This window comes from Carcharodon carcharias (genome assembly GCF_017639515.1).
Source record: "Carcharodon carcharias isolate sCarCar2 chromosome 35 unlocalized genomic scaffold, sCarCar2.pri SUPER_35_unloc_5, whole genome shotgun sequence".
In the NCBI taxonomy this organism is placed as follows: Eukaryota; Metazoa; Chordata; class Chondrichthyes; order Lamniformes; family Lamnidae; genus Carcharodon; species Carcharodon carcharias.
Genome location: NW_024470721.1, coordinates 46,937 through 63,534, shown reverse-complemented (window position 1 = coordinate 63,534; position 16,598 = coordinate 46,937). Strand labels below are relative to the sequence as shown.

The window sequence follows — 16,598 nt, the reverse complement described above, 5'->3', positions numbered from 1 at the left end:
CTCTCTCTCTCTCTCTCTCTATCCCGGTCTCTCTCTCTCTCTCTCTATCCCGGTCTCTCTCTCTCTCTCTCTATCCCGGTCTCTCTCTCTCTCTCTCTCTCTCTATCCCGGTCTCTCTCTCTCTCTCTCTCTCTCTCTATCCCGGTCTCTCTCTCTCTCTCTATCCCGGTCTCTCTCTCTCTCTCTCTCTCTCTCTATCCCGGTCTCTCTCTCTCTCTCCCTCTCTCTATCCCGGTCTCTCTCTCTCTCTCTCTCTCTATCCCGGTCTCTCTCTCTCTCTCTCTCTCTCTATCCCGGTCTCTCTCTCTCTCTCTCTATCCCGGTCTCTCTCTCTCTCTCTATCCCGGTCTCTCTCTCTCTCTCTATCCCGGTCTCTCTCTCTCTCTCTATCCCGGTCTCTCTCTCTCTCTCTATCCCGGTCTCTCTCTCTCTCTCTCTCTCTCTATCCTGGTCTCTCTCTCTGTATCCCGGTCTCTCTCTCTCTCTCTATCCCGGTCTCTCTCTCTCTCTCTCTCCCTGTATCCCGGTCTCTCTCTCTCTCTCTCTCTCTCTATCCCGGTCTCTCTCTCTCTCTCTCTATCCCGGTCTCTCTCTCTCTCTCTCTCTATCCCGGTCTCTCTCTCTCTCTCTCTCTCTATCCCGGTCTCTCTCTCTCTCTCTCTCTCTATCCCGGTCTCTCTCTCTCTCTCTCTCTCTCTATCCCGGTCTCTCTCTCTCTCTCTCTCTCTATCCCGGTCTCACTCTCTCTCTCTCTCTCTATCCCGGTCTCTCTCTCTCTCTCTCTCTCTATCCCGGTCTCTCTCTCTCTCTCTCTCTCTCTATCCCGGTCTCTCTCTCTCTCTCTATCCCGGTCTCTCTCTCTCTCTCTCTCTCTCTATCCCGGTCTCTCTCTCTCTCTCTATCCCGGTCTCTCTCTCTCTCTCTCTCTATCCCGGTCTCTCTCTCTCTCTCTCTATCCCGGTCTCTCTCTCTCTCTCTCTATCCCGGTCTCTCTCTCTCTCTCTATCCCGGGCTCTCTCTCTCTCTCTCTCTCTCTCTATCCCGGTCTCTCTCTCTCTCTCTATCCCGGTCTCTCTCTCTCTCTCTATCCCGGTCTCTCTCTCTGTATCCCGGTCTCTCTCTCTCTCTCTCTCTCTATCCCGGTCTCTCTCTCTCTCTCTCTCTCTCTCTGTATCCCGGTCTCTCTCTCTCTCTCTCTCTCTGTATCCCGGTCTCTGTCTCTCTCTCTCTCTCTGTATCCCGGTCTCTCTCTCTCTCTCTCTGTATCCCGGTCTCTCTCTCTCTCTCTATCCCGGTCTCTCTCTCTCTCTCTCTATCCCGGTCTCTCTCTCTCTCTCTCTCTATCCCGGTCTCTCTCTCTCTCTCTCTCTCTATCCCGGTCTCTCTCTCTCTATCCCGGTCTCTCTCTCTCTATCCCGGTCTCTCTCTCTCTCTCTATCCCGGTCTCTCTCTCTCTCTCTATCCCGGTCTCTCTCTCTCTCTCTATCCCGGTCTCTCTCTCTCTCTCTATCCCGGTCTCTCTCTCTCTCTCTATCCCCGTCTCTCTCTCTGTATCCCGGTCTCTCTCTCTCTCTCTCTCTCTATCCCGGTCTCTCTCTCTCTATCCCGGTCTCTCTCTCTCTCTATCCCGGTCTCTCTCTCTCTCTATCCCGGTCTCTCTCTCTCTCTATCCCGGTCTCTCTCTCTCTCTATCCCGGTCTCTCTCTCTCTCTATCCCGGTCTCTCTCTCTCTCTAATCCGGTCTCTCTCTCTCTCTCTCTCTATCCCGGTCACTCTCTCTCTCTATCCCGGTCTCTCTCTCTCTCTCTATCCCGGTCTCTCTCTCTCTCTCTATCCCGGTCTCTCTCTCTCTCTCTATCCCGGTCTCTCTCTCTCTCTCTCTCTCTGTATCCCGGTCTCTCTCTCTCTCTCTCTCTATCCCGGTCTCTCTCTCTCTTTCTCTATCCCGGTCTCTCTCTCTCTCTCTCTCTCTATCCCGGTCTCTCTCTCTCTATCCCGGTCTCTCTCTCTCTATCCCGGTCTCTCTCTCTCTCTCTCTATCCCGGTCTCTCTCTCTCTCTCTCTATCCCGGTCTCTCTCTCTCTCTCTCTCTATCCCGGTCTCTCTCTATCCCGGTCTCTCTCTCTCTCTCTATCCCGGTCTCTCTCTCTCTCTCTCTCTCTCTATCCCGGTCTCTCTCTCTCTCTCTCTCTCTCTATCCCGGTCTCTCTCTCTCTCTCTCTCTCTCTATCCCGGTCTCTCTCTCTCTCTCTCTCTATCCCGGTCTCTCTCTCTCTCTATCCCGGTCTCTCTCTCTCTCTATCCCGGTCTCTCTCTCTCTATCCCGGTCTCTCTCTCTCTCTATCCCGGTCTCTCTCTCTCTCTATCCCGGTCTCTCTCTCTCTCTATCCCGGTCTCTCTCTCTCTCTCTCTCTATCCCGGTCTCTCTCTCTCTCTCTCTCTATCCCGGTCTCTCTCTCTCTCTCTCTATCCCGGTCTCTCTCTCTCTCTCTCTCTATCCCGGTCTCTCTCTCTCTCTCTGTATCCCGGTCTCTCTCTCTCTCTCTCTCTCTCTATCCCGGTCTCTCTCTCTCTCTCTCTCTCTCTCTATCCCGGTCTCTCTCTCTCTCTCTCTATCCCGGTCTCTCTCTCTCTCTCTCTATCCCGGTCTCTCTCTCTCTCTCTCTATCCCGGTCTCTCTCTCTCTCTCTCTATCCCGGTCTCTCTCCTCTCTCTCTATCCCGGTCTCTCTCTCTCTCTCTCTATCCCGGTCTCTCTCTCTCTCTCTCTATCCCGGTCTCTCTCTCTCTCTCTCTCTCTATCCCGGTCTCTCTCTCTCTATCCCGGTCTCTCTCTCTCTCTCTCTATCCCGGTCTCTCTCTCTCTCTATCCCGGTCTCTCTCTCTCTCTCTCTATCCCGGTCTCTCTCTCTCTCTCTCTATCCCGGTCTCTCTCTCTCTCTCTCTATCCCGGTCTCTCTCTCTCTCTCTCTGTATCCCGGTCTCTCTCTCTCTCTCTCTCTCTCTGTATCCCGGTCTCTCTCTCTCTCTCTCTATCCCGGTCTCTCTCTCTCTCTCTATCCCGGTCTCTCTCTCTCTCTCTATCCCGGTCACTCTCTCTCTCTCTCTCTCTCTATCCCGGTCTCTCTCTCTCTCTCTCTCTATCCCGGTCTCTCTCTCTCTCTCTCTCTCTATCCCGGTCTCTCTCTCTCTCTCTCTCTCTCTATCCCGGTCTCTCTCTCTCTCTATCCCGGTCTCTCTCTCTCTCTATCCCGGTCTCTCTCTCTCTCTCTCTCTCTATCCCGGTCTCTCTCTCTCTATCCCGGTCTCTCTCTCTCTCTACCCCGGTCTCTCTCTCTCTCTCTCTATCCCGGTCTCTCTCTCTCTCTCCCGGTCTCTCTCTCTCTCTCTCTATCCCGGTCTCTCTCTCTCTCTCTCTATCCCGGTCTCTCTCTCTCTATCCCGGTCTCTCTCACTCTCTCTATCCCGGTCTCTCTCTCTCTCTCTCTATCCCGGTCTCTCTCTCTCTCTCTATCCCGGTCTCTCTCTCTCTCTCTATCCCCGTCTCTCTCTCTGTATCCCGGTCTCTCTCTCTCTCTCTCTCTCTCTATCCCGGTCTCTCTCTCTCTATCCCGGTCTCTCTCTCTCTATCCCGGTCTCTCTCTCTCTCTATCCCGGTCTCTCTCTCTCTCTATCCCGGTCTCTCTCTCTCTCTCTCTCTATCCCGGTCTCTCTCTCTCTCTCTCTCTATCCCGGTCTCTCTCTCTCTCTATCCCGGTCTCTCTCTCTCTCTATCCCGGTCTCTCTCTCTCTCTCTATTCCGGTCTCTCTCTCTCTCTCTATTCCGGTCTCTCTCTCTCTCTCTCTCTCTCTCTCTGTATCCCGGTCTCTCTCTCTCTCTCTCTCTATCCCGGTCTCTCTCTCTCTTTCTCTATCCCGGTCTCTCTCTCTCTCTCTCTCTATCCCGGTCTCTCTCTCTCTCTCTCTCTATCCCGGTCTCTCTCTCTCTCTCTCTCTATCCCGGTCTCTCTCTCTCTCTCTCTCTATCCCGGTCTCTCTCTCTCTATCCCGGTCTCTCTCTCTCTATCCCGGTCTCTCTCTCTCTCTCTCTATCCCGGTCTCTCTCTCTCTCTCTCTCTCTCTATCCCGGTCTCTCTCTCTCTCTCTATCCCGGTCTCTCTCTCTCTCTCTATCCCGGTCTCTCTCTCTCTCTCTATCCCGGTCTCTCTCTCTCTCTCTCTATCCCGGTCTCTCTCTCTCTCTCTCTCTATCCCGGTCTCTCTCTCTCTCTCTCTCTCTATCCCGGTCTCTCTCTCTCTATCCCGGTCTCTCTCTCTCTCTCTCTATCCCGGTCTCTCTCTCTCTCTCTCTATCCCGGTCTCTCTCTCTCTCTCTCTATCCCGGTCTCTCTCTCTCTCTCTCTATCCCGGTCTCTCTCTCTCTCTATCCCGGTCTCTCTCTCTCTCTCTATCCCAGTCTCTCTCTCTCTCTCTCTCTCTCTGTATCCCGGTCTCTCTCTCTCTCTCTCTCTCTCTATCCCGGTCTCTCTCTCTCTCTCTCTCTCTCTATCCCGGTCTCTCTCTCTCTCTCTCTCTCTATCCCGGTCTCTCTCTCTCTATCCCGGTCTCTCTCTCTCTCTCTCTATCCCGGTCTCTCTCTCTCTCTCTCTATCCCGGTCTCTCTCTCTCTCTCTCTATCCCGGTCTCTCTCTCTCTCTCTATCCCGGTCTCTCTCTCTCTCTCTCTCTCTATCCCGGTCTCTCTCTCTCTATCCCGGTCTCTCTCTCTCTCTCTCTCTATCCCGGTCTCTCTCTCTCTCTATCCCGGTCTCTCTCTCTCTCCCTCTATCCCGGTCTCTCTCTCTCTCTATCCCGGTCTCTCTCTCTCTCTCTATCCCGGTCTCTCTCTCTCTATCCCGGTCTCTCTCTCACTCTCTATCCCGGTCTCTCTCTCTCTATCCCGGTCTCTCTCTCTCTCTCTCTATCCCGGTCTCTCTCTCTCTCTCTCTCTCTATCCCGGTCTCTCTCTCTCTCTCTATCCCGGTCTCTCTCTCTCTCTCTCTATCCCGGTCTCTCTCTCTCTCTCTCTCTCTATCCCGGTCTCTCTCTCTCTATCCCGGTCTCTCTCTCTCTATCCCGGTCTCTCTCTCTCTATCCCGGTCTCTCTCTCTCTATCCCGGTCTCTCTCTCTCTATCCCGGTCTCTCTCTCTCTATCCCGGTCTCTCTCTCTCTCTCTCTCTCTATCCCGGTCTCTCTCTCTCTATCCCGGTCTCTCTCTCTCTATCCCGGTCTCTCTCTCTCTATCCCGGTCTCTCTCTCTCTATCCCGGTCTCTCTCTCTCTCTATCCCGGTCTCTCTCTCTCTCTATCCCGGTCTCTCTCTCTCTATCCCGGTCTCTCTCTCTCTATCCCGGTCTCTCTCTCTCTCTCTCTCTATCCCGGTCTCTCTCTCTCTCTCTCTCTATCCCGGTCTCTCTCTCTCTATCCCGGTCTCTCTCTCTCTATCCCGGTCTCTCTCTCTCTATCCCGGTCTCTCTCTCTCTCTCTCTATCCCGGTCTCTCTCTCTCTCTCTCTCTCTCTATCCCGGTCTCTCTCCCTCTCTCTCTCTCTCTATCCCGGTCTCTCTCCCTCTCTCTCTCTCTCTATCCCGGTCTCTCTCTCTCTCTCTCTCTCTATCCCGGTCTCTCTCTCTCTCTCTCTCTCTATCCGTCTCTCTCTCTCTCTATCCCGGTCTCTCTCTCTCTCTCTCTATCCCGGTCTCTCTCTCTCTCTATCCCGGTCTCTCTCTCTCTATCCCGGTCTCTCTCTCTCTATCCCGGTCTCTCTCTCTCTATCCCGGTCTCTCTCTCTCTATCCCGGTCTCTCTCTCTCTATCCCGGTCTCTCTCTCTCTCTCTCTATCCCGGTCTCTCTCTCTCTATCCCGGTCTCTCTCTCTCTATCCCGGTCTCTCTCTCTCTATCCCGGTCTCTCTCTCTCTATCCCGGTCTCTCTCTCTCTATCCCGGTCTCTCTCTCTCTATCCCGGTCTCTCTCTCTCTCTCTCTCTCTCTATCCCGGTCTCTCTCTCTCTCTCTCTCTCTATCCCGGTCTCTCTCTCTCTCTCTCTCTCTATCCCGGTCTCTCTCTCTCTATCCCGGTCTCTCTCTCTCTATCCCGGTCTCTCTCTCTCTATCCCGGTCTCTCTCTCTCTCTCTCTATCCCGGTCTCTCTCTCTCTATCCCGGTCTCTCTCTCTCTATCCCGGTCTCTCTCTCTCTATCCCGGTCTCTCTCTCTCTCTCTATCCCGGTCTCTCTCTCTCTATCCCGGTCTCTCTCTCTCTCTCTCTATCCCGGTCTCTCTCTCTCTCTCTCTCTCTATCCCGGTCTCTCTCTCTCTCTCTCTATCCCGGTCTCTCTCTCTCTCTCTCTCTCTATCCCGGTCTCTCTCTCTCTCTCTCTCTCTATCCCGGTCTCTCTCTCTCTATCCCGGTCTCTCTCTCTCTATCCCGGTCTCTCTCTCTCTCTCTCTATCCCGGTCTCTCTCTCTCTATCCCGGTCTCTCTCTCTCTCTCTCTATCCCGGTCTCTCTCTCTCTCTCTCTCTCTATCCCGGTCTCTCTCTCTCTATCCCGGTCTCTCTCTCTCTATCCCGGTCTCTCTCTCTCTCTCTCTATCCCGGTCTCTCTCTCTCTATCCCGGTCTCTCTCTCTCTCTCTATCCCGGTCTCTCTCTCTCTATCCCGGTCTCTCTCTCTCTCTCTATCCCGGTCTCTCTCTCTCTCTCTATCCCGGTCTCTCTCTCTCTATCCCGGTCTCTCTCTCTCTCTCTCTATCCCGGTCTCTCTCTCTGTCTCTATCCCGGTCTCTCTCTCTCTCTCTCTATCCCGGTCTCTCTCTCTCTCTCTATCCCGGTCTCTCTCTCTCTCTCTCTCTATCCCGGTCTCTCTCTCTCTCTCTCTCTATCCCGGTCTCTCTCTCTCTCTCTCTCTATCCCGGTCTCTCTCTCTCTCTCTCTATCCCGGTCTCTCTCTCTCTCTCTCTATCCCGGTCTCTCTCTCTCTCTCTATCCCGGTCTCTCTCTCTCTCTCTCTCTATCCCGGTCTCTCTCTCTCTCTCTCTCTATCCCGGTCTCTCTCTCTCTCTCTCTCTCTATCCCGGTCTCTCTCTCTCTCTCTATCCCGGTCTCTCTCTCTCTCTCTCTATCCCGGTCTCTCTCTCTCTATCCCGGTCTCTCTCTCTCTCTCTATCCCGGTCTCTCTCTCTCTCTCTATCCCGGTCTCTCTCTCTCTCTCTATCCCGGTCTCTCTCTCTCTCTCTATCCCGGTCTCTCTCTCTCTCTCTATCCCCGTCTCTCTCTCTGTATCCCGGTCTCTCTCTCTCTCTCTCTCTCTCTCTATCCCGGTCTCTCTCTCTCTATCCCGGTCTCTCTCTCTCTATCCCGGTCTCTCTCTCTCTATCCCGGTCTCTCTCTCTCTCTATCCCGGTCTCTCTCTCTCTCTATCCCGGTCTCTCTCTCTCTCTATCCCGGTCTCTCTCTCTCTCTATCCCGGTCTCTCTCTCTCTCTCTCTCTATCCCGGTCTCTCTCTCTCTCTCTCTCTATCCCGGTCTCTCTCTCTCTCTATCCCGGTCTCTCTCTCTCTCTCTATCCCGGTCTCTCTCTCTCTCTCTATCCCGGTCTCTCTCTCTCTCTCTCTCCCGGTCTCTCTCTCTCTCTCTCTCTCTCTCTGTATCCCGGTCTCTCTCTCTCTCTCTCTCTATCCCGGTCTCTCTCTCTCTTTCTCTATCCCGGTCTCTCTCTCTCTCTCTCTCTATCCCGGTCTCTCTCTCTCTATCCCGGTCTCTCTCTCTCTATCCCGGTCTCTCTCTCTCTATCCCGGTCTCTCTCTCTCTCTCTCTATCCCGGTCTCTCTCTCTCTCTCTCTCTCTCTATCCCGGTCTCTCTCTATCCCGGTCTCTCTCTCTCTCTCTATCCCGGTCTCTCTCTCTCTCTCTCTCTCTCTATCCCGGTCTCTCTCTCTCTCTCTCTCTCTCTATCCCGGTCTCTCTCTCTCTATCCCGGTCTCTCTCTCTCTCTATCCCGGTCTCTCTCTCTCTCTATCCCGGTCTCTCTCTCTCTCTATCCCGGTCTCTCTCTCTCTCTATCCCGGTCTCTCTCTCTCTCTCTCTATCCCGGTCTCTCTCTCTCTCTCTCTATCCCGGTCTCTCTCTCTCTCTCTCTATCCCAGTCTCTCTCTCTCTCTCTGTATCCCGGTCTCTCTCTCTCTCTCTCTCTCTCTCTCTATCCCGGTCTCTCTCTCTCTCTCTCTCTCTATCCCGGTCTCTCTCTCTCTCTCTCTCTCTATCCCGGTCTCTCTCTCTCTCTCTCTATCCCGGTCTCTCTCTCTCTCTCTCTATCCCGGTCTCTCTCTCTCTCTCTCTATCCCGGTCTCTCTCTCTCTCTCTCTATCCCGGTCTCTCTCTCTCTCTCTCTATCCCGGTCTCTCTCTCTCTCTCTCTATCCCGGTCTCTCTCTCTCTCTCTCTCTCTATCCCGGTCTCTCTCTCTCTATCCCGGTCTCTCTCTCTCTCTCTCTATCCCGGTCTCTCTCTCTCTCTATCCCGGTCTCTCTCTCTCTCTCTGTATCCCGGTCTCTCTCTCTCTCTCTCTCTCTCTGTATCCCGGTCTCTCTCTCTCTCTCTCTATCCCGGTCTCTCTCTCTCTCTCTATCCCGGTCTCTCTCTCTCTCTCTATCCCGGTCACTCTCTCTCTCTCTATCCCGGTCACTCTCTCTCTCTCTCTCTCTCTATCCCGGTCTCTCTCTCTCTCTCTCTATCCCGGTCTCTCTCTCTCTCTCTCTCTATCCCGGTCTCTCTCTCTCTCTCTCTCTCTATCCCGGTCTCTCTCTCTCTCTATCCCGGTCTCTCTCTCTCTCTATCCCGGTCTCTCTCTCTCTCTATCCCGGTCTCTCTCTCTCTCTCTCTCTATCCCGGTCTCTCTCTCTCTCTACCCCGGTCTCTCTCTCTCTCTACCCCGGTCTCTCTCTCTCTCTACCCCGGTCTCTCTCTCTCTCTCTCTATCCCGGTCTCTCTCTCTCTCTCCCGGTCTCTCTCTCTCTCTCTCTATCCCGGTCTCTCTCTCTCTCTCTCTATCCCGGTCTCTCTCTCTCTATCCCGGTCTCTCTCTCTCTCTCTATCCCGGTCTCTCTCTCTCTCTATCCCGGTCTCTCTCTCTCTCTCTATCCCGGTCTCTCTCTCTCTCTCTATCCCCGTCTCTCTCTCTGTATCCCGGTCTCTCTCTCTCTCTCTCTCTCTCTATCCCGGTCTCTCTCTCTCTATCCCGGTCTCTCTCTCTCTCTATCCCGGTCTCTCTCTCTCTCTCTCTCTATCCCGGTCTCTCTCTCTCTCTCTCTCTATCCCGGTCTCTCTCTCTCTCTATCCCGGTCTCTCTCTCTCTCTATCCCGGTCTCTCTCTCTCTCTCTATTCCGGTCTCTCTCTCTCTCTCTATTCCGGTCTCTCTCTCTCTCTCTCTCTGTATCCCGGTCTCTCTCTCTCTCTCTCTTTCTCTATCCCGGTCTCTCTCTCTCTCTCTCTCTATCCCGGTCTCTCTCTCTCTCTCTCTCTATCCCGGTCTCTCTCTCTCTCTCTCTCTATCCCGGTCTCTCTCTCTCTCTCTCTATCCCGGTCTCTCTCTCTCTATCCCGGTCTCTCTCTCTCTATCCCGGTCTCTCTCTCTCTCTCTCTATCCCGGTCTCTCTCTCTCTCTCTCTCTCTCTATCCCGGTCTCTCTCTCTCTCTATCCCGGTCTCGCTCTCTCTCTCTATCCCGGTCTCTCTCTCTCCCTCTATCCCGGTCTCTCTCTCTCTCTCTCTATCCCGGTCTCTCTCTCTCTCTCTCTCTCTCTCTATCCCGGTCTCTCTCTCTCTCTCTCTCTCTATCCCGGTCTCTCTCTCTCTATCCCGGTCTCTCTCTCTCTCTATCCCGGTCTCTCTCTCTCTCTCTCTATCCCGGTCTCTCTCTCTCTCTCTCTATCCCGGTCTCTCTCTCTCTCTCTCTATCCCGGTCTCTCTCTCTCTCTATCCCGGTCTCTCTCTCTCTCTCTATCCCAGTCTCTCTCTCTCTCTCTCTCTCTCTCTGTATCCCGGTCTCTCTCTCTCTCTCTCTCTCTCTATCCCGGTCTCTCTCTCTCTCTCTCTCTCTATCCCGGTCTCTCTCTCTCTCTCTCTCTCTATCCCGGTCTCTCTCTCTCTATCCCGGTCTCTCTCTCTCTCTCTCTATCCCGGTCTCTCTCTCTCTCTCTCTATCCCGGTCTCTCTCTCTCTCTCTATCCCGGTCTCTCTCTCTCTCTCTCTCTATCCCGGTCTCTCTCTCTCTATCCCGGTCTCTCTCTCTATCCCGGTCTCTCTCTCTCTATCCCGGTCTCTCTCTCTCTCTCTCTATCCCGGTCTCTCTCTCTCTCTATCCCGGTCTCTCTCTCTCTCCCTCTATCCCGGTCTCTCTCTCTCTCTATCCCGGTCTCTCTCTCTCTCTCTATCCCGGTCTCTCTCTCTCTCTCTCTCTATCCCGGTCTCTCTCTCTTTCTCTATCCCGGTCACTCTCTCTCTCTCTCTCTATCCCGGTCTCTCTCTCTATCCCGGTCTCTCTCTCTCTCTCTCTCTCTATCCCGGTCTCTCTCTCTCTCTATCCCGGTCTCTCTCTCTCTCTCTCTCTCTATCCCGGTCTCTCTCTCTCTCTCTCTCTCTATCCCGGTCTCTCTCTCTCTCTCTATCCCGGTCTCTATCTCTCTCTATCCCGGTCTCTCTCTCTCTCTCTCTCTCTCTATCCCGGTCTCTCTCTCTCTATCCCGGTCTCTCTCTCTCTCTCTCTCTCTCTCTATCCCGGTCTCTCTCTCTCTCTCTCTCTCTTTATCCCGGTCTCTCTCTCTCTCTCTCTCTCTCTATCCCGGTCTCTCTCTCTCTCTCTCTCTCTCTATCCCGGTCTCTCTCTCTCTCTCTCTCTCTCTCTCTCTATCCCGGTCTCTCTCTCTCTCTCTCTCTCTATCCCGGTCTCTCTCTCTCTATCCCGGTCTCTCTCTCTCTCTATCCCGGTCTCTCTCTCTCTATCCCGGTCTCTCTCTCTCTCTCTCTCTGTATCCCGGTCTCTCTCTCTCTCTCTCTCTCTCTATCCCGGTCTCTCTCTCTCTCTCTCTCTATCCCGGTCTCTCTCTCTCTCTCTCTCTCTATCCCGGTCTCTCTCTCTCTATCCCGGTCTCTCTCTCTCTCTCTCTATCCCGGTCTCTCTCTCTCTCTCTCTATCCCGGTCTCTCTCTCTCTCTCTATCCCGGTCTCTCTCTCTCTCTCTCTCTATCCCGGTCTCTCTCTCTCTATCCCGGTCTCTCTCTCTCTCTCTCTATCCCGGTCTCTCTCTCTCTCTATCCCGGTCTCTCTCTCTCTCCCTCTATCCCGGTCTCTCTCTCTCTCTATCCCGGTCTCTCTCTCTCTCTCTATCCCGGTCTCTCTCTCTCTCTCTCTCTATCCCGGTCTCTCTCTCTTTCTCTATCCCGGTCACTCTCTCTCTCTCTCTCTATCCCGGTCTCTCTCTCTATCCCGGTCTCTCTCTCTCTCTCTCTCTCTATCCCGGTCTCTCTCTCTCTCTATCCCGGTCTCTCTCTCTCTCTATCCCGGTCTCTCTCTCTCTCTATCCCGGTCTCTCTCTCTCTCTCTCTCTCTCTATCCCGGTCTCTCTCTCTCTCTCTCTCTCTATCCCGGTCTCTCTCTCTCTCTCTATCCCGGTCTCTATGTCTCTCTATCCCGGTCTCTCTCTCTCTCTCTCTCTCTCTCTCTATCCCGGTCTCTCTCTCTCTATCCCGGTCTCTCTCTCTCTCTCTCTCTCTCTATCCCGGTCTCTCTCTCTCTCTCTCTCTCTTTATCCCGGTCTCTCTCTCTCTCTCTCTCTCTCTATCCCGGTCTCTCTCTCTCTCTCTCTCTCTCTCTCTATCCCGGTCTCTCTCTCTCTCTCTCTCTCTCTCTCTCTCTATCCCGGTCTCTCTCTCTCTCTCTCTCTCTATCCCGGTCTCTCTCTCTCTATCCCGGTCTCTCTCTCTCTCTATCCCGGTCTCTCTCTCTCTATCCCGGTCTCTCTCTCTCTCTCTCTACCCCGGTCTCTCTCTCCCTCTCTCTCTACCCCGGTCTCTCTCTCTCTCTCTCTCTACCCCGGTCTCTCTCTCTCTGTCCCGGTCTCTCTCTCTCTCTCTCTCTACCCCGGTCTCTCTCTCTCTCTCTCTCTACCCCGGTCTCTCTCTCTCTCTCTCTCTACCCCGGTCTCTCTCTCTCTCTCTCTATCCCGGTCGCTCTCTCTCTATCCCGGTCTCTCTCTCTCTCTCTCTATCCCGGTCTCTCTCTCTCTCTCTCTATCCCGGTCTCTCTCTCTCTCTCTCTCTCTATCCCGGTCTCTCTCTCTCTCTCTCTCTATCCCGGTCTCTCTCTCTCTCTCTCTCTATCCCGGTCTCTCTCTCTCTCTCTCTATCCCGGTCTCTCTCTCTCTCTCTCTATCCCGGTCTCTCTCTCTCTCTCTCTATCCCGGTCTCTCTCTCTCTCTCTCTATCCCGGTCTCTCTCTCTTCTCTCTATCCCGGTCTCTCTCTCTCTATCCCGGTCTCTCTCTCTCTATCCCGGTCTCTCTCTCTCTATCCCGGTCTCTCTCTCTCTATCCCGGTCTCTCTCTCTCTATCCCGGTCTCTCTCTCTCTATCCCGGTCTCTCTCTCTCTCTATCCCGGTCTCTCTCTCTCTCTATCCCGGTCTCTCTCTCTCTATCCCGGTCTCTCTCTCTCTATCCCGGTCTCTCTCTCTCTATCCCGGTCTCTCTCTCTCTATCCCGGTCTCTCTCTCTCTCTCTCTCTATCCCGGTCTCTCTCTCTCTCTCTCTCTATCCCGGTCTCTCTCTCTCTCTCTCTCTCTATCCCGGTCTCTCTCTCTCTATCCCGGTCTCTCTCTCTCTATCCCGGTCTCTCTCTCTCTATCCCGGTCTCTCTCTCTCTCTCTCTCTCTATCCCGGTCTCTCTCTCTCTCTCTATCCCGGTCTCTCTCTCTCTATCCCGGTCTCTCTCTCTCTATCCCGGTCTCTCTCTCTCTATCCCGGTCTCTCTCTCTCTCTATCCCGGTCTCTCTCTCTCTCTATCCCGGTCTCTCTCTCTCTCTATCCCGGTCTCTCTCTCTCTATCCCGGTCTCTCTCTCTCTCTATCCCGGTCTCTCTCTCTCTCTCTCTATCCCGGTCTCTCTCTCTCTATCCCGGTCTCTCTCTCTCTATCCCGGTCTCTCTCTCTCTATCCCGGTCTCTCTCTCTCTATCCCGGTCTCTCTCTCTCTATCCCGGTCTCTCTCTCTCTATCCCGGTCTCTCTCTCTCTCTCTCTATCCCGGTCTCTCTCTCTATCCCGGTCTCTCTCTCTCTCTCTCTCTCTCTATCCCGGTCTCTCTCTCTCTCTCTCTCTCTATCCCGGTCTCTCTCTCTCTATCCCGGTCTCTCTCTCTCTATCCCGGTCTCTCTCTCTCTCTCTCTATCCCGGTCTCTCTCTCTCTCTCTATCCCGGTCTCTCTCTCTCTATCCCGGTCTCTCTCTCTCCTCTATCCCGGTCTCTCTCTCTCTATCCCGGTCTCTCTCTCTCTCTCTCTCTATCCCGGTCTCTCTCTCTCTCTCTCTCTATCCGTCTCTCTCTCTCTCTCTCTCTATCCCGGTCTCTCTCTCTCTATCCCGGTCTCTCTCTCTCTATCCCGGTCTCTCTCTCTCTATCCCGGGTCTCTCTCTGTCTCTCTCTATCCCGGTCTCTCTCTCTCTCTCTCTCTATCCCGGTCTCTCTCTCTCTCTCTCTCTCTATCCCGGTCTCTCTCTCTCTCTCTCTCTCTATCCCGGTCTCTCTCTCTCTATCCCGGTCTCTCTCTCTCTATCCCGGTCTCTCTCTCTCTCTCTCTATCCCGGTCTCTCTCTCTCTATCCCGGTCTCTCTCTCTCTATCCCGGTCTCTCTCTCTCTCTCTCTATCCCGGTCTCTCTCTCTCTATCCCGGTCTCTCTCTCTCTCTCTCTATCCCGGTCTCTCTCTCTCTCTCTCTATCCCGGTCTCTCTCTCTCTCTCTCTCTCTCTATCCCGGTCTCTCTCTCTCTCTCTATCCCGGTCTCTCTCTCTCTCTCTCTCTCTATCCCGGTCTCTCTCTCTCTCTCTCTCTCTATCCCGGTCTCTCTCTCTCTCTCTCTCTCTATCCCGGTCTCTCTCTCTCTATCCCGGTCTCTCTCTCTCTATCCCGGTCTCTCTCTCTCTCTCTCTATCCCGGTCTCTCTCTCTCTATCCCGGTCTCTCTCTCTCTATCCCGGTCTCTCTCTCTCTCTCTCTATCCCGGTCTCTCTCTCTCTCTCTCTCTCTCTCTATCCCGGTCTCTCTCTCTCTATCCCGGTCTCTCTCTCTCTATCCCGGTCTCTCTCTCTCTCTCTCTATCCCGGTCTCTCTCTCTCTATCCCGGTCTCTCTCTCTCTCTCTATCCCGGTCTCTCTCTCTCTATCCCGGTCTCTCTCTCTCTCTCTATCCCGGTCTCTCTCTCTCTATCCCGGTCTCTCTCTCTCTCTCTCTCTATCCCGGTCTCTCTCTCTCTATCCCGGTCTCTCTCTCTCTCTCTCTCTATCCCGGTCTCTCTCTCTGTCTCTATCCCGGTCTCTCTCTCTCTCTCTATCCCGGTCTCTCTCTCTCTCTCTCTATCCCGGTCTCTCTCTCTCTCTCTCTATCCCGGTCTCTCTCTCTCTCTCTCTCTATCCCGGTCTCTCTCTCTCTCTCTCTCTATCCCGGTCTCTCTCTCTCTCTCTCTCTATCCCGGTCTCTCTCTCTCTATCCCGGTCTCTCTCTCTCTCTCTCTCTATCCCGGTCTCTCTCTCTCTCTCTCTATCCCGGTCTCTCTCTCTCTCTCTCTATCCCGGTCTCTCCTCTCTCTCTCTATCCCGGTCTCTCTCTCTCTCTCTCTCTCTATCCCGGTCTCTCTCTCTCTCTCTCTATCCCGGTCTCTCTCTCTCTCTCTATCCCGGTCTCTCTCTCTCTATCCCGGTCTCTCTCTCTCTCTCTATCCCGGTCTCTCTCTCTCTCTATCCCGGTCTCTCTCTCTCTCTCTCTATCCCGGTCTCTCTCTCTGTCTCTATCCCGGTCTCTCTCTCTCTCTCTCTATCCCGGTCCTCTCTCTCTCTCTCTCTATCCCGGTCTCTCTCTCTCTCTCTATCCCCGGTCTCTCTCTCTCTCTCTCTCTATCCCGGTCTCTCTCTCTCTCTCTATCCCGGTCCTCTCTCTCTCTCTCTCTATCCCGGTCTCTCTCTCTCTCTCTATCCCGGTCTCTCTCTCTCTCTCTCTATCCCGGTCTCTCTCTCTCTCTCTCTCTATCCCGGTCTCTCTCTCTCTCTCTCTCTCTATCCCGGTCTCTCTCTCTCTCTCTCTCTCTATCCCGGTCTCTCTCTCTCTCTCTCTCTATCCCGGTCTCTCTCTCTCTCTCTCTATCCCGGTCTCTCTCTCTCTCTCTCTATCCCGGTCTCTCTCTCTCTCTCTCTATCCCGGTCTCTCTCTCTCTCTCTCTATCCCGGTCTCTCTCTCTCTATCCCGGTCTCTCTCTCTCTCTCTCTATCCCGGTCTCTCTCTCTCTCTCTCTATCCCGGTCTCTCTCTCTCTCTCTCTATCCCGGTCTCTCTCTCTCTCTCTCTATCCCGGTCTCTCTCTCTCTCTCTCTATCCCGGTCTCTCTCTCTCTCTCTCTCTATCCCGGTCTCTCTCTCTCTCTCTCTCTATCCCGGTCTCTCTCTCTCTCTCTCTATCCCGGTCTCTCTCTCTCTCTCTCTATCCCGGTCTCTCTCTCTCTCTCTCTATCCCGGTCTCTCCCTCTCTCTCTCTATCCCGGTCTCTCTCTCTCTCTCTCTCTCTATCCCGGTCTCTCTCTCTCTCTCTCTATCCCGGTCTCTCTCTCTCTCTCTCTCTATCCCGGTCTCTCTCTCTCTCTCTCTCTCTATCCCGGTCTCTCTCTCTCTCTCTCTCTCTATCCCGGTCTCTCTCTCTCTCTCTCTATCCCGGTCTCTCTCTCTCTCTCTCTATCCCGGTCTCTCTCTCTCTCTCTCTCTATCCCGGTCTCTCTCTCTCTCTCTCTCTATCCCGGTCTCTCTCTCTCTCTCTCTATCCCGGTCTCTCTCTCTCTCTCTCTATCCCGGTCTCTATCACATTCTGTCTCTCACCGGTCGATCTTGTGATTTTCGCGCTTGCGCGATTCTGCTCCTTAGTTCCCGGTTCCGTCGACGTCATTTGGCCGTATCTTTAAACGGCCCCGCCCCCTCATGGTGTCCCCTCCACCTCTCCGCGGCCCCGCCTCTTCACCTCGGCTCCGCCCCCTCCCCGCTGCCGCGCCCCTTCACCAGCGCCCCGCCTCTTCATCTTGTCCCCGCCTCCTCACCGCGGCCCCGCCCCCTCTCCGCGGCCCCGCCTCTTCATCTTGTCCCCGCCTCCTCACCCCGGCCCCTCCCCATTGCCCTGGCCCTACCCCTCCGCTCCCCTCAACCCAGCCCCTCCTCCTCCCTCCCCTAATCCTCCCCTCCTCCTCCCCTTCCCCCTCCCCCTCCTCCTCCTCCTCCTCCCCTCTTCCTCCCCCTCCTCATCCCCCTCCCCCTCCTCCCCCTCCCCCTC

At 54.4% G+C, this 16,598-nt stretch overlaps 1 protein-coding gene across 1 annotated transcript in view; it reads right to left on the bottom strand.

Annotated features, from left to right (window-relative positions):
• LOC121274262 (renin binding protein) overlaps positions 1-16,210 on the bottom strand; it is a 42,415-nt gene extending 26,205 nt beyond the window's left edge. Inside the window, exon 1 of the mRNA XM_041181473.1 lies at positions 16,154-16,210. The gene's annotated coding sequence lies outside the window, so the exon portion shown is untranslated. The remainder of the gene's footprint in view (positions 1-16,153) is intronic.
• Positions 16,211-16,598: the final 388 nt, after the last annotated feature.